Below are 25,205 nucleotides of genomic sequence, written 5' to 3'. Positions count from 1 at the left end.
ACCTACTGTCCCCCATCAAATATTTTGAAGCGAATCTCATATTTCATTTCCTATTAAGCAGTTTTATAATGAACAGAATTTCACGTGTTATATATGAATTAACAAATGCTGAGTGAAGAAACAAAATCTTGGGGTGTTCAGTTATTTAAAAATTTTGCTTCATGGTGGAATAATAGATGCCCATAACAGGCTTACAATCTGGGGGAAGGACACAGGAAACCAATACAATCAAGTCCAAGCTCTAGAAGGCGGGGATCTTGTCATCTAGCACAGTGCCTGGCACTTCGTAGATGCTAATTTGTTGAATGAATGAAAAAAAATTAGTTAGAAAATAAATTCTTGTGAAAATGAGTCTTATTTGTGTTCATTGTCATTGGAATTTGAAGTGGGGAGAGGGAAAGGGAGAAGACAGATAATGAATTAGAATTTGCCTTGAGGGAGATAGGGAGTTAAATTTGTCCTAAAATCCTGAAATCTAGTAGGATCTCATTTTAAGAAAGCAGCAAATGAACAAATTCTTAGGCACAGACAACAGAGAGGAAGGTGTAGTGGGGGAGCATGAAGACACTAAAGGGAGTCAATATATGGTGACTGAGGGAGGCTAGACTTTGGGTAGTGAAAACACAACGAAATACATAGAGGATGTGTTATAGAATTGTATACTTGAAACGTATATTATTAACCAGTGTCACCCCCAAGAAATGTAATTTAAAAAGAAATTATATGATGTTTTGAAGGTAAGTGGTAATTCATATGCCTCTGCTAAATAAAACCTAGAATAAGAGGTAATTTTAAAGCTTGTACATGTATTCAGTTATTTAATTATTGGTATGCAGTTGACTTAAAGCATTACTGATATGTTCATTCCCCCCCACATTAAGAACCTGCTTGAAACTTGTTTCCAATCTTATTTTTAGAAGGCATAACCCTGTGTTAAATACTCACGTTTGCATATTCAGAACACTTAGAACTAATCCTTTTTTTAACCTTGGTGAGTTATTTATACATGTCATAATCATTGACACTTTTATATCTTTTGATGGGAACTTTAAAGGGAGAAAAAAGCATTTCAGTCTGTAACCAGCTGTTGGTCATTTTCATTTGAGTTGCTATGCAAGCTAATAACTAAATCATCATAAGGAAGCGATAGAATCAAAAGTTTAGTTGCTCAGAGATTTGTGTAGGGGATAAAGATAAAGTACTGTTTTCTTGCTAATTTTAATATGTAACTTATTAAGATTTTTAGTTGGCACAAAGAAGACTTTTCATTTCCCTTGGGGTATGCTATGTATAACTAGTAAGTGCAATTTATTCTTTCCCAGTGAGTATCCCCAGTAAACCAAAATTGTGGTAGAAACAGATAAAATGACAGTGATAACATGTATTACTGGTATGTGGAGGATAGGCAGTTTGTTGACTCCATCAAGCAATAATGCATTTGTCTAGACCCATTCATAGGAAAGGGATACTTCTGCTAGGAGCTGAAAAGGCTGCGTGAAACCACTTGATAAATTTTTAGGAATTTTGAGAACTTTCTTTGGTCATACACTATACCTGTTTAATATACATACCTAATATTTAGGATTTCTCTTGTACTCACCAAAATAAGTATTATATGGAAGATGATATATTTTCTAGATAGGAGATGGGATAATGCTTGGGTTTATGCAAATCTTTTAGGAACCAGAAAATTCTTCCTAAAACTGTTTTCCATAACTTAGGCTTATGTGGTATTAACGTTTTAGCTAAAGAAGGAATTACCGTATAATAGTTATTTCCTAAAATGCTTAAAATGTCAACAAATTTACCTGAGAAAAGACTCCATCCCACTTTTTGTACCCATGTCCTTGAATTGCTGGTCCTCAGGTGCTGAAGGTAGCTCCCACAGTGGTTAAGGGCATAGAGTGAAACCCAGCTCAGCCCCCCAGCTGCTGTGTGAGGATCATGATAATGGTGTCTGCTCTTTGGTTCTGTTGTGAGGATTTAAGGAGGCACTGGCAACAATTAAATAAATTTTTTTAAAAAATATATTTTATTGATTTTTTTACAGAGAGGAAGAGAGAGGGATAGAGAGTTAGAAACATCGAGGAGAGAGAAACATCGATCAGCTGCCTCTTGCACACCCCCTACTGGGGATGTGCCCACAACCAAGGTACATGCCTTTGACCGGAATCAAACCTGGGACCCTTGAGTCCAAAGGCTGACGCTCTATCCACTGAGCCAAACCGGTTTCGGCTAATTAAATAATTTTTTGATCTGCCAGATCCCTTTTGAGATTCTACCAAAAGCCATGAACCATCTCCCTTGAAAAAAAATAGAACTCCCCCCACAACCTCCCCAGTTTTGTTTTGGATCCTACTTTAGCCGTCTATATAGAGACATGCGTGGATCCTGGTAGCTCAGTTGGTGAGAGCATTGTCCCAGCGCGCCAAGGTTGTTGATCAGGGCACATACAGGAAGCAACCAGTGAATGCACAATCAATATTTCTCTCTCTCTCTCTATCTATCTGTCTCCCTCCCTCTCTCTAAAATCAATAAATTAAAAATTAAAGTAACAATATTGTAATATATAAAATACTATGAAAATGTTTCACAGTAACAGAAGTCTTTCTGTAGGTCTGCATATTATTTATTTTACTAGAGGCCCGGTGCACGAAATTCGGGCCTAGTAAAAATTTATTTTACTAGAGGCCCGGTGCACCCTCAGTCACCGCATTAAGGGTGTGTGTGTCCCTCAGCCCAGCCTGCACCCTCTCCAATCTGGGACCCCTCGAGGGATGTCCGACTGCCCATTTGGATTGGGCCTAAAGGGCAGTCCGACGTCCCTCTCACAATCCAGGACTGCTGGCTCCCAACCGCTCGCCTGCCTGTCTGCCTGCCAGCCTGATCACCCCCTAGCCACTCCCCTGCCAGCCTGATCAATGCCTAACTGCTCTCTTGCCGGCTTGGTCACCCCTAACTGCTCTCCCCTGCCGGCCTGGTCGCCCCTAACTGTCTTCCCCTGCAGGCCTGGTTGCCCCTAACTGCCTTCCCCTGCAGGCCTGGGCACCCCCCAACTGCCCTCCCCTGCCGGCCAGGTCACCCCCAACTGCCCTCCCATGCAGGCCTGGTCCCCCCCGTCCCCCAACTACCCTCTCCTGCAGGCCTGGTTGCCCCCAAATGCCCTCCCCTGCAGGCCTGGTCCCCCCAACTGTCCTCCCCTGCAGGCCTGGTCACCTGCAACTGCCCTCCTCTGCTGGCCCAGTCACTCCTAATTGCCCTCCCCTGCTGGCCTGATTGCCCACAACTGCCCTCCCCTGCCAGCCATCTTGTGGCGGCCATCTTGTGTCCACATGGAGGCAGCCATCTTTGACCACATGGGGGCGGCCATCTTGTGTGTTGGAGTGGCGGTCAATTTGCATATTACTCTTTTATTAGATAGGATTTTTTATTTCAGAGAGAAAAGGAGATGGGGGGGGGGAGAGAGAAACATCAATGATGAGAGAGAATCATTGATTGGCTGCTTCCTGCATGCCCCCTACTGGGGCTTGAGCCCACAACCTAGGTATGTGCCCTTGACTGGAATCGAACCCAGGACCCTTTAGTCTGCAGGTCGATGTTCTATCCACTGAGCCAAACCAGCTAGGACTATTTGGGTCTTATTTAGAATCAGTTTGTGGCTATTTTATTGAAGGCTGTTGATATGGGGTGTAAGCAGTATCAGTTAAGGCTGAGTTACTGACCCAAATCTTCCAGGAAATGGTGACCAGAGGAAATCCATTTTACTTGATCTCTGTGGTTCCAACTTAGGTCAACATTTTCTGCTTCCTACCCAAACTGAAACTATGATTTTGGCACTAATAATTAGGCCACTATCGACCTTTGGAAATCAGAGTCACTTCATTGTTAGTTTAAAGATTGGAGTACTGACTATCAGACTCACCATTTCCTTGGAAAACAAGTAGAATGAAAATTCTCTGCCTTTTTGCTCATTTAATTTAGATTTATAAACTCCAGTGGTAGCAGCTGTCTCGTTTTTAATTTTGTGCAAAAACTGTCACATTTTTGGTGCTCAATTAATGTGTTTATACTTTTTATCTAAATTAATGAGTCTGCCCATGAATTAATTTACATATTTCCACTTGTAGTACTATGGAAATGGGAAACATTCTTTTCAATTCAGTGCCTGGAATTCTAGACCAGAAATTCCAGTTCATCAGGCAATTGCACAAAAGACAGTTTTACTTGAAAATATGTGGGAAGGGTTTTTTGTTTTAAAAGCTGTTCAACCTATTTTGCTTAGAAAGATGGCTTAAAATTACCAAAGTGATTAAAGGTATGGGAAATGTTAAGAGATTTAATCCTTTATAATGGATATTTTGGATACTATTAATAAATGTAACACAATAAATATTGAATTTTTATTTATTTATGCCTTATTAAATCCACTATATGGTGTTATTCCTTTAAAAAATTGTTATTCCAGGAAATATTAATGTATTAGAATTATAAATTTCTAATACATGGGAAATAAGATTTTCCTTAAAAAGATAGGCTGATATGTTTTTTATTTTTATTTATTTTAAAATCTTTTTTGTTGAAAGTATTAGATATGTCCCCTTGCTGATATTATTTTTAAAAAGTTTCCATGTAATTAGGACTTGAGGAATACATGTTATCCACAATGTAAGAATTATAAAAGGTACTATGTTTTGGTATGGATTTTGTCTCATTAGGGAGTTTGATTGATTAATATGTCTTAAAAATAAATACACAAAGCACTTTTTTATTCTTGGTGTTGATCGTAGTCTTGGTGTATAGAAAAAAACATTGTATAAGCACATTTACTGCAGAAAAAGCCATCATCATCATTTGTGGAAAATCAATATATATTTTTCAAAATTTAGATTGATGGTCGCATGTGTGCCACCACTGTTAGCTGTGGCTTGGGGGATGCTCCAGGGGTCAAGAGCAGGCCAGCTGAGCGCGCATCACCAGTGCCTATGAGATTGACTTATCCCCGGCAGCTCTTTCCCAGCAGGGGCCCAAGTCCCTGACTGAATTTTAAAGATACACCTGAATAAGATTTTGACAGGAAGTACTATTAAATAAGTGTTGTGTTTATCTGTAACACTGCTACCTTGTTAAGGCGAGTAAATATTTCCTTCATCTATGAAAATTGAATTTCATTGGTCTGGTTTATTTTAAATTTTATTTTTCAATTACAATTTACATTCAATATTATTTTGTATTAGTGTCAGCTGTACAGCATAGTGGTTATATACTTTATTATATACTTCCATTTTTTCCTGGAAGTTTAGCATGAAAAAATAGACCTTTAAAATAATGGTGCATGTGTACTTGTTTCATAATCTATAAATGAATTCAGAGATGTTACATCTATTCATGTCCTTTTCTCTTGCTTCTATAATAGGATTTTTCAAATTATAGGTCATGTCCGATTAGTAGGTTATAACCAGCTTAAGAAGGGAATTAGTTGAATATAATAGAAAAATTCAGAGTGCTGTGCACAGCACATAGGCAAATATACTAGTAAGTGTAGGCTCCTGTGTGTGCACGTGTTCCTGTGTGTTATATATGGGCTTGGTCACTGTGTAAAATATATCTTTTCTGTAGGTTCTGCTCAGAAAAGTTAGAAAGATAGGATAATATCAGTTACTCTCCCTAACAGAGACCAACTAATGGGCTATTTAAATTTGAGGGTGCTTCTTCCATAAACAGGAAATGATAGTGTGCCTTCTGGGGAGTGTTGGAACACAGTCACTGCACTCTGTATTGGCAGTACCTACTCTACTCCTGCCCTGCTTCTGCATTCATGCCCTCTTCACTACTGTGTTATGGAATAATGGCCCTCAGACACTGTACCCAGGGAGTGTGGTATTTCATTGATCAAATTGAGTAGAATGGTGTTTTTCCCAGTAAGCTAATGGATAATATATTCTCAGCTTAATTTTCTTCTCTCATAATTTTTCCTTAAGTTTTTGGTGACTGTTACTAATTGTCCAATAATAAAGTAGAAGTGAAAAGAGCAAATGGATATTAGTGGGAAATCTCATGCTGAATTCACCAGTGCTGCCTCTTGCATAAATATACAAGAGTCTATGTTTCATGTATGTAATGTCTTATTTTCTGCTAATAAAAGGTTTCTGGTTTATAGAGTGGACTTAGATATCTTGACATTTCTGTAAGGGCAGATTTCCTAAGGAAGTACTATGACTTCCAGAAAGTTTGACACCTGAGCAACTTGAGTGCCCTAGGTATATATGTTTCTAACAGGTTCACCTTGATGTACTAAAGACCTTAATTCTGAATCAGTATCACCAACTGTGGTGTTTATATTAACAATACAGTCTCACACATTGAATTACAGCCCTTCTGAATTTCATTATTTTTGCCTAGTTTTAATTTCTAGCTATTTTAAAAAATATATTTTTATTGATTTCAGAGAGGAAGGGAGAGGGAGAGAGAAACATATCAATGATGAGAGAGAACCATCCATCGGCTGCCTCCTGCATGCTCCCTACTGGGGATTGAGCCTGCAACCCAGGTATATGCCTCGACCAGAATGGAACCACGACCTCCCAACCACTGAGCCACACCGGCTGGAAAATTTCTAGCTATTTTTGTTAGCTCTTGAAATAGCTTATTCTAGTTGCTTCTGATTCCTAAGGATACACAGTCAGTCTGCTTTGGATTTTCTGAAGCATCTGTCTTCACCTGGTACCATAGGCAACTTCCTAGCCAAGAAAAAGCTTTTCTTTAACTCAAAATTTAAATGGCAAACATAGAGTTGGGCAGCCTTCCTCAAGGATGATCTTTTCATCAATACTTCCATTTAGCTTAATATCATACATATATATTTTATTTTATTGGTGAATATTTTAATTTTTCTTAATACATAAAATATGGTAATTGCAACAATGAGACATTAGAGAAATATATATAATAAAAATGGAAAGTCTTTCCTTCATTCTTTTTGCAAATATCCTGACTCTTGAGCTAATAGTTTGTAGTTTATCATTTCATGCCTTTTTTTTTTTTTTTTTTTTTTACATATAGATAAAATGTGAGATTAAGGATGAAGAAACAGGATGACTTGGGTATTAGTTCTCTTTTTTTCTACTTAAGTTGTTAATATAGGTTACGTTTATGAAATATATATAACCTTTTCCGTATAAAATTGTCAATTTTGGAAAAGAAAGTTCAGCAGAAGGAAAAATAATATTTTATAATCTCACCCTTAGAATTCCTTTACATATTGTTATGTATGGGTTCAGTTTCTTTTTTGCGTGTAACTTTATTTATAGACTAGAGGCCCAGTGCACGGATTCATGCACATTGAAAGGAAATTAATTAGAAGAAATATTTTAATATTACTATTTGCTCTTTCTCTATAATAAAGTGTCAACCAAATTCACAATCGACAATGACAGATGGAAACACCATGCGTGTGATTGGCGCCAGCGAGAGCTTTATATATATAAACTTGCTTAATTAGACCTGCTTTCTGATTTAGCTAAACTTTTTCCAGCCCAGTGAAGCACCCCAGCTTCTCTTTCAGGTAATTATCAGCAACACAGCAGTAAAATATCAACACGAAGCAGATTATTATTGCAAATCACGCAGGGAGAACAAAATATTTAACTACAGCAGTGTTTGACTATATACTGTGCAGTGAGAAAGCCTGAAGTCATTTTCAAGGTCCACCATTTCTTCTTTTCAGTCGGGTCAAGTTTCTAAACTTTCTAAATCTCCGTTTTCCGGCTAATGAAAAGAAAATAGGATTCTACTAAGTCTCCTATCTACCTACTCCAGGACTTCTGTGAGGATCAAATGAGATGAGGCACGGGAAAATGCTTCACAGACATTTGGTTAAACTGTAAAATGTTTGCATCTGGCTATAAAGCAAGTGTGTTCCTGGGCTGAAGAAATTCCAAGGAGGCTAGTTGCTAGGAAGAGGAAGCTGGGCATTGCTACATGACATCATTACCCAGTGCCCATAACTGTTTCTGGGCTGGGCTGTGGGCTGCATTTTGTGCCATGGGGTCTTGGCCGCGTTGGCTGTGATTTGGTGGGGTGTCGCTCCAGGGTGTTGGCGGGGCCTGTGTCCCACTTGGGTGAAGCCAAGTAGTGTTGCTTTGTCGGAGCCAGGTCTACGGTGCTGTTTCTTTGTAAATGGCCAGTGCGCTTCACGGCAGCTCCTGCATTGAGCACCTGCCCCCTGGTGGTCAGTGCGCATTATAGCGACCGGTCCGACGGTTGGAGGGACACTTAGCACATTAGCCTTTTATATATATAGATTTGATGGAACTAAAATGAGATTATATATTTAATATTGTTTGCCAAGCTCTTTTATTGACTTAGCAGTGAGAGAAAAAATTATATAAATTGACAAGCTGGTGCTGAAATTCATGTGGAAATGCAAAGACCCAGGAGAGCCAGAATTTATTTTGAAAATGGCAAACAAACTTGGAGGTCTCATGCTACCTAATTTCAAGGTTTATTATAAAGCTTCAAGAATCAAGATAATATTTTATTGTCATAATGACAAACGTATAGATCAATGGAACAGAATAGAATTGACAAATATACCCATACAGAGATGGTTAGTTGTCTTTTCATCAACAAATGGCATTTAAAACAATGGGATATTGGTATGGGAAAAAATGAACCCCATCCTCTTGACTTTTTCCTTATAAAATGCATGAATGTCATTTGAAATGGCTCCTTGGCCCAAATATAAAAGCAAAAACTATAAAAGCTTTAGGAAAAACAGGACAAAATCATACCAACTTTGGGATATGCAAGTATTTCTTAAGAACACAAGAAGTACTATCTTGTAAAAGAAAAAACATTGATAAATTGGACTTCATGAAAATCAAAGCCATCTGCTCTTGTAAAGAAACTGTTAAGAAATGAAAAGGCAAGCCACAGACTGGGAGAAAATATTCACAATATGAAAGACTTGTATCTAGAATATGTAAAGAACTCTTGAGTTATAACTTAACCAAAGTGTTATAATAAGAAATCAACCCTATTTCTCAAATGTTCGAAAGACTTGGATACCTCACAAAAAATATGTATGCAAACGGCCAATCAGCACAGGAAAAGAAGCTCAATATCATAAATCATCAGGGAAATGCAAATCAAAACCACAATGAAATTGAATAGCTACATTTATAAAAAGTGACAACACCAAGTACAGGGGAGAATGTGAAAACAAGGTGGTAGTTCCTTAGAAAGTTTATTGTGAGGTTTAACATATATTTTTCTCATGTTACCATTTATCTAAGAGGAATGTAAGCACATGTCCATAAAAAGACATATGTGAATGTTCACAGTGACTTTATTCATACAGCCCCAAAACTAGGAAAAACCCAAACGTCCATCAACAGAGTAAATGGATGAATAAATTCTAATATTAATATAATGGGATACTATTCAGCAATAAAAAAGGACAAACTAGTGATCATTATAACAACTACATCTCAGAAATGCTATGCTGGCCCTGGCTGGTGTGGCTCAGTTGGTTGGGCATCATCTTGTACACCAAGAGGTTCGATTCCCGTTGGGGCCTATGCCCAGGTTGTGGGCTCGGTCCCCAGTGGGGGGGCGTGCAGGAGACAGCTGATTCATGTTTCACTCTCCCCCTCTCCCTTCCTCTCTCTCTAAAAAACTAATAAGAGTATTTTTTAAAATGTTATGCTGAACAAAAAAGCCTGACAGATACTCTATGTTTCCATTTACATGAAGTTTTAAACAGGAAAACCTAAGCTATATATAGTGATAGAAATCAGACAGGTGGTTGACTGGGCTGGGATGGGGAACTGACTGTAAAGGGACATGAAGGAACTTTCTGGAAGGATGGAAATATTCTACTTATTGCTGTAGTAATACACGTTTGTAACCTGTTAGTTAAAAACTCATCAAACTCTCCATTGTATACACAATTGTATATTGTATATTTCATGAACTATAAGCTTTGATGCAGCCCTGCTTTTGGATGCATTTTTAAATGACAGAGGTAGTAGTACCCAGGAGAAGAGTGAATTCTGTTCCCTTCTCCCTCCCTACCATACAGGTGGTATAGGCTAAATCATAAAAGGAACATTTGTGGCACTTTTCAAAAGAGTTGCAATAGGTGCTTTCTATGTGTGTTTCTCCTCTGGAGCTGTGTGTGCTCAGTTCTGTGTAACCCCTAACTAATCTAGGCACTTCTAACACATGTTAAAATGCTAAATTCTAATTTCTATATTAAATATAGTATTTCTTTTCTTTCCAGTAACTGAGAGGGCTTCAGTGGTGATTTTTGTTGGGGTAAATAACCTTTGAGGTTCTGTAAAGTTTTAGAACAGAATCTGATTTCCAGAAATACTGTTTTAAATTCTGCTTGGAATTTTTTTAAAAACCTGTAGGGTTTCGAAATGAATCGACTGCTTATGTCCCCCCCCCCCCCTTATATTTTCCTTCTTCATTAATTCAGTAATCTAGCTCACTAATATTTCCACTTTTCCTAATGGAATTCAGTTAAAGTAATTTTTAGCCCAATAAAATTTTTTTTCTGATACTTTAGGGTTAAAAAAAATCACATGTATATACAACTACATTTGTGAAAATTGAATTTTTCAATCTAATGGTTTTACTTGTTCACTTAACATTAAAGGGATCTACTTTTTTATGCTATCTAATAATGAAATTGAAAAACCTTAGATTTTTTAGAATGCCTCTCTTAAGAGGTCCTGTGTGATGGCCAGAAGTGATAGGGGATTTCCTTTTCAGGGTTTTGAGGAAACCCATGCAATGAATATATTTTAAAAACTGCAGTTGTTTTTATGTCCTCTTGGGACTGATGTATTTCCCCAAGTGTAGTGTATTTGTTTTTATGTAGTTAAAAAGCACACAGAAAAAAAACCCTGCCAACTCTACAAGTTAGTGCTCACAGGATCAAAGTTTTCATTGATAGCCTAGATAATAAAATCTATCCCTTTATCAGAATATGGCAGGTCTTAGAATAATGTCATTTGTTCAACCTCACATAGATAACATGCCGTAGGAGCTTAGCTCTTGTTTATGTCACTTCGCCTGTGGGAAAATTGGTTTGGTTATACATCCTTTGGCTTAAAGTTGCAGAACCTGTTGACAGTGGTGAGAACTCACTGTATCAGGAATTTCTACAAATCACTTAATACTTTTTTAGTAACTTTATAAGTGAAATTCCTGGTTTTATTTCCCTACAAAGTTAAGCGATACGTTTTGAAAGAGAACTCCTAAATGTATGATGCCTCCATTTTAAATGTATAAAAATCCTAGATTGTTTTATGCAATTCTTACCTGTATTTTATTTGTGTCTTTATTAACTGTGGTAAAAAAATCATAAAATTTACCATCTTGACCATTTTAAGTGCACATTTTAGTAGTTCTAAGTATATTTACATTGTTGTGCTTTCTTTTATTTTTTAAGGTAACTTAATTTAAATGTACATGTCTCATTACCCGGCACAATAAGTGTCAAGTGAGTTTATTTAGATTTTTAAAATAATTTTAAGCCATTAAGAGTTTTTAAAAGTTGATCCCCGCACCATTTATTCTTAGTAAGCTTTCTTCAGTTGGTTGACTATCATCCTACATTTTCTTTCTATCATTAGCTTTTCATTGTAAATTCTGTTCCTTTAGGGTAATCCCCTTCTTCCCCCCTTACAGTAGTATTCCTTAGAAACAAAGAATAAGCAGTTTGAGGGGAAGAAGCAGATGTGTTCACCTTAAATCCATATTTTCCCTGTAAAAATTTGGATTTCCCACCCCAAGAGGATTTGATCTTTTTGCATGTGAAACACATTCTTGTAGGATGTGTCCAGGTGAAGCAGTCGTAGCTGAGAACCACAGTCATAATTAAATGATGGCATTTGGAAGAAGCTGGGCTAAGTAAGACTCATTGTGTCAATTCTGTGTCCTAAGTCATTCTTTTATCTGCCACACATCCATTGTGGAAGTGTTATCAACAAATGTAGATCAAGAAAAAGTAAGGTTCATACTTACCTGGCAGGGGAGATACCATGATCACGAAGGTGGTTTTCCCAGGGCGAGGCTTATCCATTGCCCTCCGGATGTGCTGACCCCTGCGATTTCCCCAAATGTGGGAAACTTGACTGCATAATTTGTGGTAGTGGGGGACTGCGTTCACGCTCTCTCCTGAAAAAAAAAAGAAAAGAAAAGGTAAGGTTCTTTTGAGGTAGGATAGGTACTTAGGGAAGAAGATCAAGTTTTTATTTTGTAGTTGTTACTATTTTTTAATTGATTTTTAATTTTTTTAGAGAGAGAGGAAGGGAGAGGTAGAGAAACATTGATATGAGAGTGAAACATTGATCACCTGCCTCCCCCCCCCCCCCCCCCCCCTTACCAGGGATGGAGCCCACATCCTGGGCATGTGCCCCGGTTGTGGGCTCGGTCCTTGGGGGCATGTGAGGGGCAGCTGATTGAGGTTTCTCATTGATGTTTTCATCTTTCTATCCCTCTCCCTTCCCCTCTCTCTCTATAAAAGAATAAATAAACATAGAAAGAGCAAACTTTTAGAAAATACAAAGTCCCAATTTAGAAAAACAGATTAATCTGGGCTGAACTTCACTTTACATCAGGGTATCTCAGTTTTAGAAAATAATCCATTATAGTACTGGCTTCCTTATATAGACACCTTTCAAAGATACTTTATTTGATGAATTTTTGTGAAATTTTGCAGAATAAACCAGTGTGTCAAATGAACTGAGTCTCAAGTGAAATCTGCATTTTGATAATAAAAATTATAAAACATTTAAAATGTTAGTGAGATTTATTATTTTAGGTATGCTGTTAAATATGAAGAAATCCTACCTTATAATAGAGAAACATGCAAATTGACCGCACCTCCGCTATGCCCATGATTGGGCCTGCGAGAGGCTGGGGGCGGGACTCCGGGTGGCCTATCCGGCCGTTGAGAAGACCAAGATGGCGGCGCCCAATCTTCTTAGTTCCGGGGTTCCCGGGGGCGATCGCCACCCTGGGGAGGGGCATGGCCGGGCCGAGCCAGCCGATCCCGGACGTCCCGGGGCGATTGCCACCCTGGGGGGGCGTGGCCGGGCCGAGCCAGGTGCTCCCGGGAGTGGGGGCGATTGCCACCCTGGGGGGGCGTGGCCGGGCCGAGCCAGGCGCTCCCGGGGGTCCCGGGGGTGATTACCACCCTGGGGGGGCGTGGCAGGACTCGCCCAGCCCCTCCCAGGGTCCCTGGGAACATTGCAGGCATGTGGTTGCTGAGACCCAGACCAGGCCTCTGGCCACAGATTCATAGCTTTTCAGAGACCTAGGGCAGGGATCTGCCTCATCTGCAGAGAGACAGAGGTTCTGCAGTGCCCCCAAGATGTGGGTGGGCCCAGCCAGGGATCAAGGGCCATGGAAGGACTCCTGGCAGAGGGGCAAGGACCCTCACCCCAGAAGCAGGGGTTGAGGGGTGGAGCCACCTCAGTGAAGGGGTGCTGCACTGCAGGGTACTGGACTGACTGACATGATTCAGAGAAGCTCCCAGTGCTAATGGGCCTCGCTCAGGCAGCCTTCACACTTCAGAGGCAGTGACTACTGCTCCTGCCTTCACCCAAAAGCAAGCTCGCTACACCCTGCCCCATAGCAGAGCATGCCTAGGCAGTGAGTGGGAAGCCTTCCACCTGCTTCGGAGAAGGGGGGTCAGTAAAGAATGGGGGGAGAGGAAAGAATGTGGAGCATCCACAATGAAGAGGTGCTTGAGAAAGAGGCTAGGAAGCCTGACTGGAAGGTTTGTTCTGTTTGCTGGGCCGCTGCCCCTTAGGAAGCGCAAAGAGCGTGGCTCTGAGGGCTTCCTGTGTGCTGAGTCAAGTTCCACAGCCAACTGGAATTGGCCTCAGTTTCCTGGTCTGTAAAATGGATGAAGCGTGTCCCAGTGCCTTCACTGAGCTTTGATGGCCAATTGAGATACTATATAAAGAAAATGAGGGAAGAAGTGAGAAAGAAAAGGAAGGACAAGAAACACAAAAGAAAGACTGAAAGGAACCTGTAAACCCATTGTCACTTAAATAGGGAATATAGTCAGTAGTGTTGTAATGATGGTATGATGCCAGGTGGGTACTAGAAATATCGGGGAACACTTTGTAAAGTATATGATTGTCTAACCACTATTCTGTAACTAATATAAAACCTGAAACTAATACAAAATAATGTTGAATGTAAAGAAATGAAAATTGGAGTGAAATTTTTATAAATTTCAAAGTTTAAATAAAAGCTGTAAAGGAAGGAAGGGGAGAATAAAAAGTGTTTTTCATTTTGCCACTTCATTAAAAAGACAGTTGTCTTTATATGGTGCTTTTATACTTTTCTAAGTCATTATCTCATTTTAATTTCCAGGCAACTTAAAGACAAGATAAGTATCCCCTCCACTATTCAAAGAAAGGAAATCTTGGTGTCTGGTCCTAATGATTCAATCGTCAAGCCCTTATTGTAAAGCAGGGTTAGTAAAATTTTCTGTGCAGGGTCATATCTATACTAATAAAAGCATTGGGAGTGATCAGGCCAGCAGGGGAGGGTATTTGGGGGCAATCAGGCCCGCAGAGGAGCAGTTAGGGGGCAATCAGGCCAGCAAGGAAGCAGTTAGGGGGCAATCAGGCAGGTAGGTGAGCGGTTAGGAGCCAGCGGTCCCGGATTGTGAGAGGGATGTCCAACTGCAGGATTAGGGCCTAATCCTGCAGTTGGACATCCCCAGAGGGGTCCCATATTAGAGAGGGTGCAAGCTGGGCTGAGGGACACCCTCCCCAGTGCATGAATTTCGTGCACCGGGCCTCTAGTTAAATATAATGGGACATAATGGAAAGTGTGAGGAACATCATAAATCTTTTTTTCTTTTGGGGGGGACTTTGATGTTATTTTTGGGAAATGTTTCATGAATTTTACATGTTTGGTTTAGTAGCCATTATATCAGAGATGCTACTTGGTTTTTTGTATGGTATATTTATGGGGTACATAAACTAGATTTTCCTACAGGGAGTGACAAGGCAAATTGCTCAGTTTTTGGAGGAGTTAGTTACATTGGCCAGTAAATGATTTCTTCTAGTGAAACAGCATTTGTTTCCTTTTGAGAGAGGTTCAGCCATAACAACTGTCCTAATTTTGCTAAGTTAAAGGAGATTTTTACACAAACATAGTTTATGTGGTTCTTTAGAAATACAGGAAAAGGTTTTAATAAAATAATCTAAACCATACTTAATCTGTTTTATAAGAAAAAGAGAGTTGATAAATTTCACTGATATAGATAAGCAGTTACTTCAGTGTCAGTAGATTTTCTTTGACTATAAATCTAAACAATGCCTGTATTCTCCTTATTTTACTTTGTACCGTTTTAGGTCGCTCATCTAATATGTCCCTCACTCCCTTTGAGAATAAGCTTTCTAAAATGCTTCCTTTCATGCCTCCCTTAACGTTTCAGTGTTTGTAATTGCCCATTGGTTGAAATCGTGGCCTAGTGAATGTATTTTATAACCTCATTGCCATGAACACAAGCCTTGTACTTGAGCCAAACTTAAGTCAGTATTGACTGATCCTTGCTAGTGGCACTCTTAGCTTTTCTAACTAACCAAATCCAGTACATGCTTTATAGCTTAGAAGGTTAAGCCTCGTTTAACTTTTCAGACCAGGCCAGTAAGCTTTTATTTCACAATAGTTTTTCACTTCAGTTCATTTTTTAAAAACAGCTTTAAAAATCCTTAACATTTAGCCCTGGCTGGTGTGGCTCAGTTGGTTGCCTGTTTAGTTTCTGGTCAGGGCACATGCCCAGGTTATGGGTTCGATCCCCAGTAGGGGGCGTGCAGGAGGCAGCTCATGGATGTCTGGCTTTCTCACTCCCTCTCCCTTCCTCTCTCTGTAAAAATCAATCAAAATAGTAAAAAATCCTTAACATTTAGATATGTGGTTATTTTACAGAGAGAGTTTTAAACCACTTTGAATGGTACTACTTAATGCATGGAAACTGATTATCAAACATTTAAATTGAGACTGTTTGTACCTGTGAACTGTTTTTTACTAAAAGCTGGAGTGCTGTGATTATTGGTCCCTCTGTGCAGTAACTCCAAAATCTATGTTATACTCTCAGCGGTCCTATTTATATATGTTATTGGTGTAACTATTACTCTGTTGGTAGTCTTTTCACTGTATCTGGAAATGCAGTCCACCTCCTGGGGAACAAGGGAGAAAAAGAGTAGCGCTTAATACCATTATTCCCACAGAGCCTCAGAAATCGGCACAAAAGTTTTCACATTAACCTCACAAATGCTGTTATTTTGAATTTATTTCATTTCAAAATAGTATTCAGTGCTTTTTAATGAACCGCAGAAGCTGAAACAAGGTCAGCGTTACAGAAGAGGGCAATGCGAATGGCTTAGCAGTTTGTATTAAAGGAATAGCGATGGTTGCTGGGAAAATCTGGATGTCTAGTAACTGGCATTTATTTCTAAAAAAGGACTCTTTCCTCGTCACCCAAGGAGTTGGTGTGCCTAAGGGGTTAGCGTTAGGGGGTTAGGGTTTGGGTTAGTGTTAGGGTCAAGTCAGACATGATTAGGTAGCTTTCCTTTCCTGTCAGGGGAACTGCAGGTTTCTGTTGTGTGAATCAGCTACAGGTGCTTGTGTATAGATGGGAGTGTGCTGAGCACTGTCCTTCTGCATGAGCCTCTTGCCTTTATGAACCTTTAGCACATTTAGGGGTAAAGGGTATTACAAGGTCCACGTTTGACTAGTATTCTGCCAAAGTGTGTGAATTGTAGCCACCAGAGTTCTCTTGTGATCCCATCTTTGCTAAAATCAGAATTCTAGGACAGAACAGCAAGCATTTAATAAGTACTCCAAGCTTCCAAGTACTTTTAAAAGGCACCAAAAAACTGAAAAACCAGTAGCTACTTAATTTTGTAGAGTGTTCTTTTGCTTGTTTTGTGAATGTTTTATAGACATGTACTTATGCAGGCAGTGAAAATATAATTCTGAATTGAGTGCTTAGGGAAAAAGCCAATATAATAACTAAGACCTCATGATAGGAAAAAAATTTGTAGATTTTAGGTTGACAACTATTATTTTTAACACACATACACACTCGCTTTTTTTCCCCCCACCAAAGCCCTTGAGTATTGGATTAAATATTTTAGTCTTGACGCCTTCCTTACTAAGTTGTGACTAAGGCCATATTTGAGCCAGTTCACATGGAAACATTTAACATGCTTTATATTTTGATTTCTTAGAGTCATAATTTGTTAGAAATTATGCAGATCCTACTGTAGGAACTCTGTGAACCCATACTCTAAATGCCCCCCACTTACCCTTTTACCATTTTAGAGCAACCAGGGTCCCTCAAATCCTCAGACCTCACTTTTCAGATACCACTTCTCCCCAGAACTTGGAAAGAAGCACTGTGGTGGTGTGAGGGCTCTCATGGGGTGTTTGGAATCTGCGTAGGTTCGGCTGGGAGGCCTGAAATCCATCTTGTAGCTTTGGAGGCAGGCAGTAAGGAGAGTACATGCTGGTGGAGAGAGAGAGGCACTGGGCTCCTGGCTTTGGTAGCTTCTGTTCAAGCCCTTTTCCCTGACTAGGGCCAGACTGGGGTAATTCATTCAATGTTTGCTCATTTACCTTTTTCCCCCTCTGCCCCTCCCCTCCATCTTTCATTAAAATGAATGGTGATTATGCCCTAACCGGTTTGGCTCAGTGGATAGTGCATTGGCCTGCGAACTGAAGGGTCCCAGGTTCGATTCCGGTCAAGGGCATGTACCTTGGTTGCGGGCACATTCCCAGTAGAGGGTGTGCAGGAGGCAGCTGATTGATGTTTCTCTCATTGATGTTTCTAACCCTCTATCCCTCTCCCTTCCTTTAAAAAATCAATAAAAAATATATATATTTTTAAAAATGAATGGTGATTATTATGGCCCTTTCACTAATCGTTTTACTGGGTAATATCTTCCCATGTCTTTAAAAAATTAAACATTTTTTGTACTATTCATGTCCTTCAACCAAATATTCAACAACTATCTATTGAATGCATATTATTGTTATGCAAGTTATGCTGTATGTGCCTATCATATATTAACGAGTGCTAGAAGAAAAACTAATGGATATTTAGAGAATGGAGAGTGAAGGATGTATTACTTCATTTTTAAAATTTATTTTTGACACTATCATATCTTTAAAATTTTTTTTTAATTTGTTGATTTGAGGGAGGGAGAAGGAGAGAGAAACATTGATTAGTTGTTCCACTTTTTTTTTTTTTTTTTACACATTTAGTTTTGTTATTCCACTTATTGATGCATTCGTTGGTTGATTCTTGTATGTGCCCTTACTGGGGGGTCAAACCTGCAACCTTGGTGTGTTGGGACAATACTCAACCAACCGAGCTATCCGGCCAAAGGTCTTTTTATCCTCTTTCATTGTTATAATTACTCATCTCCCTTCCCCCTTGCTTTTCTTCCTTTCTATTTTGAAGGAAAGAACCTGTTTTCTGTTCTCTGCTACGAGCAGTACTTTCTGTAGGCAGGAAGAACATTGTTGTTTCTAGTATGGAACTCTTGAAAGGCATTTAAAAAACATGCCTGTATTTGAAAAAGAGCACCATGGGAAAATATGATCTTTAATTGTTCACATTTTAGAAGTCCATAAAATGAGGGTGTTTTTCTGTGAAAGAATACCATATGGGCTAAAAAAGATAATATGTATGCTCTATAATTTCGTCCTGAATTAGATGACTTAGAAACTATATACCTGGTCAGAGAAAGGAAAAAAAATAAAATTGGCTATAGGTAGTGATTTTTTTGTTTTTCAACAGAACAGGACTTCCTTCTTTGGGCTTATTGTGTTGGGCCTGTTTTATAAAGTCAATTAGGTGCTCCATGAGCATTGGTGCATTCATTGGATTGAAGTGAAGGTACTAGTCTGTACCAATTACCTAGTATTATATATCCCTACTGGGTGACTGTCTGTCTCAAATGAGGTAATGCACATTAAAATGGAAGAGAACTAGAAAGTGTTAGGCCAGCATAGATATTGCTAAATAACCACATCATTTGGCCATTGTAACTGAAACCCGCCTAGAAGTGCAACACATACTTGCAACCACATGTGGGTTCTCAGATGGAAATGAGTATCCAATATGCTGTATGCACAGACTGCAAACAACAACTCCAGTTACCTTATAGAACCTTCTAGCAGTATTGAATATTGCTTTGTTCCTTAAACTCATGGGTATAAAATTGTTGATTAAGAATTGTTGGAAAATGAAATAATATAGGGGGTCTAAGAGCTTAGGTATGGAGTCAGACAAATTGGGTTTCAAGTCTTAGCTCTTCCATTTATGGCCTTGTGACAGTAATCATCTGTGGGAGTAGCATACTAGCTTGGAAATTCTCATGTTCATTGTTTCTAGCTCAGAGAGAGTATACTAACAACTATTATTACATTTTTACACTTCACCATTTATGGACTTAAGTATGTGTCATCTGATTTAGTTCTCCAAGGTCCCTGGACTGTTAAGTTTTTTGCAGTTTCCAATCTGCCACATTTCCTCTCCAAAAAATTTACAATTTTCCTTAAAAAGTCAAAATTGCTGTTATGTTCAAATTAAAGTTGATTAAAAACATATTTCCCAAGTATTTTATGGTTTTTGCTTATACTGCCCCCCTTCACTTTCTGTGTACTATGTGAAAAATGAGATTTGTAAGCTTGCTCTCAGTTTGTAAAAATCGAAAGTTTTAAGCAATAACTGATAACCTTTTCATCTAGTGTGATAGGATTGGCAAATAGGATAATGTTCTTTCCATTTGTATTTTTCCTGGTAATAGACTTTAGTCACATCTACTTTCAAGTCTTTTTGTCTGGATTGAGTACCATGTAGCAACACTCCCTTCCCCCCGTTACCATTTTTGTGCCATTTTTTGTCTTCTTTATTTACATTTTCTCATTGTTGTACCCAGCAGTACTGCATATATACAAGTGATGGGCAAAAGAACAGTTTTATAATAAGGTATTATTTTCCCAGTACACTGCTGATGATGGCCAGCATTTTCTTCACCTTAATTAACATGCACCATAATCTGTTTCTAAAATGTATGGTTCTGTGTGTTTTGACAAATGTATACAATCAAATGTATACAGACAAATAGTGGTCATGTAGCCACTGTTTATAGAACAGTTCTATTACCCTCCCCCCTAAATTTTACCGTGCTTCATTTCAGTCAATCCCAACCAACATTCTTAGCCCCTCATAAGCACTGATCTGTTTCTATCATTTTACCTTTTGTAGATTGTCATGTATGTGGAATCACACAGCCTTGTGAGCCTGGCGGTGTGCATCACTGTTTCATTCATTTTTATTGTGTATATAGTTGTACCACAGTTTATTTAACCATTCACCAGATGATGTTTTGGTTGTTTTCAGGTTCTGGCAATTTTGAATAAAGCTGTTATAAACTGTTGGCTACAGAATGTATGAACATACATTTTCATTTCTCATAGGTAAATATCCAGGAGTGGGCTTGCTGGGTTGGGAGGTAGGTTTAAACTTGTTTATTTTTAAACTTAATTTATTAAACTTAATAAGAAACCAAACCATTTTCTGAAGTGTTTGCACCATTTTGCATCGATGCATGAGAATACCAGTTGGCTCTGTATCCTTCTCAGCATTTGGTGTTCTCAGTTTTTTTCTTCTACTCTAATGGGTGGGTGTGGTATATCTAGTTGTGGTTTGGGTTTGCATTCTCCTGATGAGTAATGATGTTGAGCGGCTTTCATGAGCTTATTTACCATTTGTTTATATTCTTTGATGAAGAGCCTGTTAAATTTTTTTGCCTGTTTTAAAAAATTGGTTTGTTTTCTTAGTATTGAGTTTTGAGAGTTCTTTATATATTCTGGTTAGAAGTCTTTTGTTGGATATGTTGATTTGTAAGTACTCCTAGGGTGTGGTTAGTGTTTTTATTTATCAATTTTTATTTGATGGATTGTTCCTAAGCATTGATTTTGATATTAATACTACACCCCCAAAAAAGAAAGAAAAAGCTTTAAAAGAAGAGCATCTAAATATGTGGTGTGTATTAATGTAAACGTATGGTTTTCATTATCCTCTTTTCTTTTTTGACTGTCCTTCCTCTCTTCATTCCCCCCCAACCCAACGCACACACACTTATTTATTTTAAAATTAGGTCCTTTAGGACAATACAATAAATACCTATGCTCTGAAAAATATCAATCTTGTCACACTTATGTTTAAGGGACTTTGAAATAGTGCAGCTGGATAGGGGAAACGAATTCTGTTCTCTGTCAAACTTGTAAAGGATTGCTTGTTTGAACAGCTACTGAAGATGGAAGCACTTATGCCATGGCCATATAGCTTGTCAAAACTGGATATGTTCCCGAGTTTAAAATATTTGGGATTTTCCAAAAGTTACCATTTCCTCTTGATCCTTCCTAAGGAGGGCTTGGTTTCTGATTACAGTTAACCCCTACTTCACTGTTAAAATTCCTCTGAGCAGAGTTAAAATATTTAGTCCATTTAGATAAATGGTTGAACTTCATAAGTATTGATAGTCCATTTGCAGATGGTGGGAATTTAGAAATGTATTTACACATAATTGGATGATTTCAGAATTAATGGAATAAATAGGCTGGGATTTTTAAAAATATATTTTTGTTTATTGATTGATGCTAGAAAGGAAGGGAGAGGGAGAGAGAGAGGTAGAAACATCAATGTTGAGAGAGAATCATTGATTGGCTGCCTCCTGCACACCCCCTACTGGGGATCAAGCCCACAACCCAGGCATGTGCCCTGACCAGGAATTGAACCGAGGCTTCCTGGTTCATAGGTCAATGTTCAAATCACTGAGCCATGCTGGCCGGGCTAGGCTAGTCTATAAAAGTAGATTTTCACAACAGCATATTGTATTTGTTTTTTAATCAATGACAGGAGTTAGTATAGATAAAAAGGTTCTAATTTTTCCTCATTGAAGAGCTAAAATTTATACAGCCATTTAAAATGAATTAGAATTTTGTAAACATTTTTTTCTAATCAATCATTTCTCAGATAGTTAAGGTTTTCATTGTAAATGCATGCTCTGTAGAGACAGTTTTGTTATGAAGAAGCTATTGTTAAACACTGATAAGAGATTAGGATCAGGATCATAATTTAACAATGCAGTTATTAGCAAGAGTGGCTTTGAGCATAGAGTTTTAACTGTCTTCAAATATTGTTTTTTTAGATTTGTCCTTTCTTTAAAAAGGTAGTTTTTGCTATATAAGTGATATGTTTGGCTAAATGCCGATTAGAATCAGTATTTTTAAAATAACATTTTTAATAGCAGAGATATTTCCGCTCTCTGATCACTTTGAAATGAACAGTTTTGTGTTAATCCTAGCTTTTAAGTATGCATATTGCAGGCAACCCTCTTGGTGGGATGAATAACCATGATCATAAAATCTTCCAGTGACCTCTTTTAGTTTCATGTTCTGTAATTAACTATTCTTTAAATATAAGAGTTCTGTTTGTACTGCTAATTAAATTCATAGTTAAGATTTGTAGGACAGCATTTAATTTATGTGTTGTTTTGTCTTGGTACTTCAGTAACTTGAAAGGGGATATGAAGGTATAAATAGGGAATTTTCACTAAAATGTACTAGAAAAATACATGCTAAATTCTCAGATAACTAATTTATCTAAAAACTAAACATTTGGCCGAAAGAGACAACTCAACATTTTTTATTTCCCTGGCTTTTACTGGTATTTTACTTTAGGCTGTATGATTTACCCATTGACATTGATTTTGGAGTCATTGAAAAGCACTAATATTTCCTTGATCACATTATATAGATTAGTTTATGTAGTGTAGGATGCAGATATACTACTAATAAAAATAAATTAACTGCAGGTTTACAGTTAATTCAGAGTAGGGATAATTTCAACATACATATTATAAAGTTTTTGTATTCATTTCTCTTTCCTAAAGGATTCCAATAAAATAAAGTTTTGTCTAGGAAGAGAAAGGCATAGCAAAAATGGAACTGGAAGAGAGGGGTACTATAGAATTAGGCAAGAATATATAGTAGAGGATATGTTAAGAAGTCATGCTTTTTTTCTTTTTGTCACTTACTAGCATGATTTAGTGAGAATAAAAATATGTCTGAGCTTTGTTAGTAAAAACGTGACTAATAATTTTTATGAAATATGGGAGTTGTAAAGATTTGATGAGATCAGGTATATGCCTGGCAAACAGTAGTCACTTAGTAAATGCACCCTTTCTGAACTCTAATTATGTCCTTTGCATTATTCACAATCTGGTCCTGACTGAAATTCACAAAAGTTTCATCTACCATCACTACATACATTTTCCCTCATATCCCAGCATTGCTGGCCTATTGTATAGTTTCTGGCAAGTGCTTTAACTTCTTGCCTATAAAATAGGTATCTGTACTATGGAATCATCAAGAGAATTAAATGAGATTATGTATTTAAAGGACTTGGAAAAGTGTCCTGTGTATAATAAGCACTCAATAAATGTTAACTAGATATATTTAAAGAAAAGAAAAGAAAAGAAAGTCAACAGCATAGGAGAAATAACTTCACCTTGCATATTTCTATAATGCCTTGCGAGGTTTTTGAGGAATTTTCACATTTGTTACTTCATTTAACCATCAAATATTTGGTAGCATGACTGAAAAGGCTAATTGTTTTCATAAAACAGGAAACATCATTAAATCTGGATTATAGTCATATTTTCTTTGTTCTCTTCCTGTACTTCACTGTTTTGTAATGTATTCTTTTAGTGATTATATATGCTTCCGCCCCCAATATAATTCTTCTTTGTTTTCCCTACTGCCCACATATGAGGCAGTTTAATAAATGCTCGCTCAATGAGTTCCCTGTGCTTAAAATATAATTCTCCCACATTCATTTGGATATTAAATTCTATCCTTCAAAATTTATTTTAAATGTCCCTTCTGCCAGAACCCAAGATCAACACACAACTGTTTGTTATTTTATTTTGTTCATTAGATTCCATATGTAAGTGAAATCATATGGTACTTACCTTTCTCTGACTGGCTTATTTCACTTGGCAAAATACTCTCCAAGTCCATTCATGCTGTCACAAAAGGCAAGATTCCCTTCTTTCTTTCTTTCTTTCTTTCTTTCTTTCTTTCTTTCTTTCTTTCTTTCTTTCTTTCTTTCTTTCTTTTTTTATGGCTGAGTAGCATTCCATTGTGTAAATCTACCACAGTTTTTTTTTTTTATCCACTCATCTACTACTGATGGGCACTTGGGCTGTTTCCAAATTTTAGCTATTGTAAAAACACCACAATGAACTTAGGGGTACATATATTCTTTCGAATTAGTGTTTCTGAAGATAGCCATTAAATCCATCTCATCTAAGTATGTCATTCAAGGCCACCATTTCCTTGTTGATTTTCTATCTGGAAGATCTAGCTATTGATGTCAATGTGGTATTAAAATCTCCTACTATGACTATTTTACTGTTACTCTCTCCCTTTATGTCTATCAAGATTTGCTTTACATATTTAGGTGCTCCTGTGTTGGGTGCATAAATGTTTACAAGGGTTATTTCCTCTTGTTGGATTGCTCCTTTTATCATTATGTAGTGTCCTTTGTTTCTTTTTTTATTTTATTTTATTGATTTCAGAGAGGAAGGAGGTGGGAGAAAGAGATAGAAACATCCATGATGAGAGAGAATCATGGATCGGCTGCCTCCTGCAAGCCCCCCACTGGGGACTGAGCCCACAACCCAGGCATGTGCTCTTGACTGGAATCGAACCTGGGACCCTCCAGTTCAAAAGCCGACAGTCTGTCCACTGAGCCAAACCAGCCAGGGCTGTCCTTTGTTTCTTACTGTGGCCTTGGTTTTAAAGTTTATTTTGTCAGAGTTAAGTATTGCTACCCCAGCTTTTTAAAAATTCCCAGTTGCATAAAATATCTTTTCCATGCCTTTACTTTTTAGTCTGTGTGTGTCTTCTGTTGTGAGAACATGCTGTTGGTTTTTATATCAGTTTGTCTCATAGTCAAATCACTTTGCTTTTTATAGGGACTTTGGCTTGTTTTAAAGGGTTAATTAATCAGTGAACTACTTACTAATTATTATTAAACACACCTTTAGTATTGAAATATGTGGTATATGAAAATTTTTAGC

The 25,205-nt window shown here is 38.0% G+C and overlaps 1 protein-coding gene and 1 non-coding gene across 2 annotated transcripts in view; both read left to right on the top strand.

Moving 5' to 3' along the window:
* The window catches only part of NCOA2 (nuclear receptor coactivator 2), a 264,744-nt gene that overhangs the window by 23,944 nt on the left and 215,595 nt on the right, over positions 1-25,205 (top strand). The window lies entirely within an intron of this gene.
* Positions 12,029-12,192, top strand: LOC114234714 (U1 spliceosomal RNA). The gene has a single exon (XR_003620901.2). It is a non-coding gene; the product is annotated as a U1 spliceosomal RNA (small nuclear RNA).

Source organism: Eptesicus fuscus, chromosome 19 (genome assembly GCF_027574615.1).
Source record: "Eptesicus fuscus isolate TK198812 chromosome 19, DD_ASM_mEF_20220401, whole genome shotgun sequence".
Lineage (NCBI taxonomy): Eukaryota > Metazoa > Chordata > Mammalia > Chiroptera > Vespertilionidae > Eptesicus > Eptesicus fuscus.
Note: the sequence above shows the minus strand (reverse complement) of the source record. Positions and strands in the feature narration are given on the sequence as shown.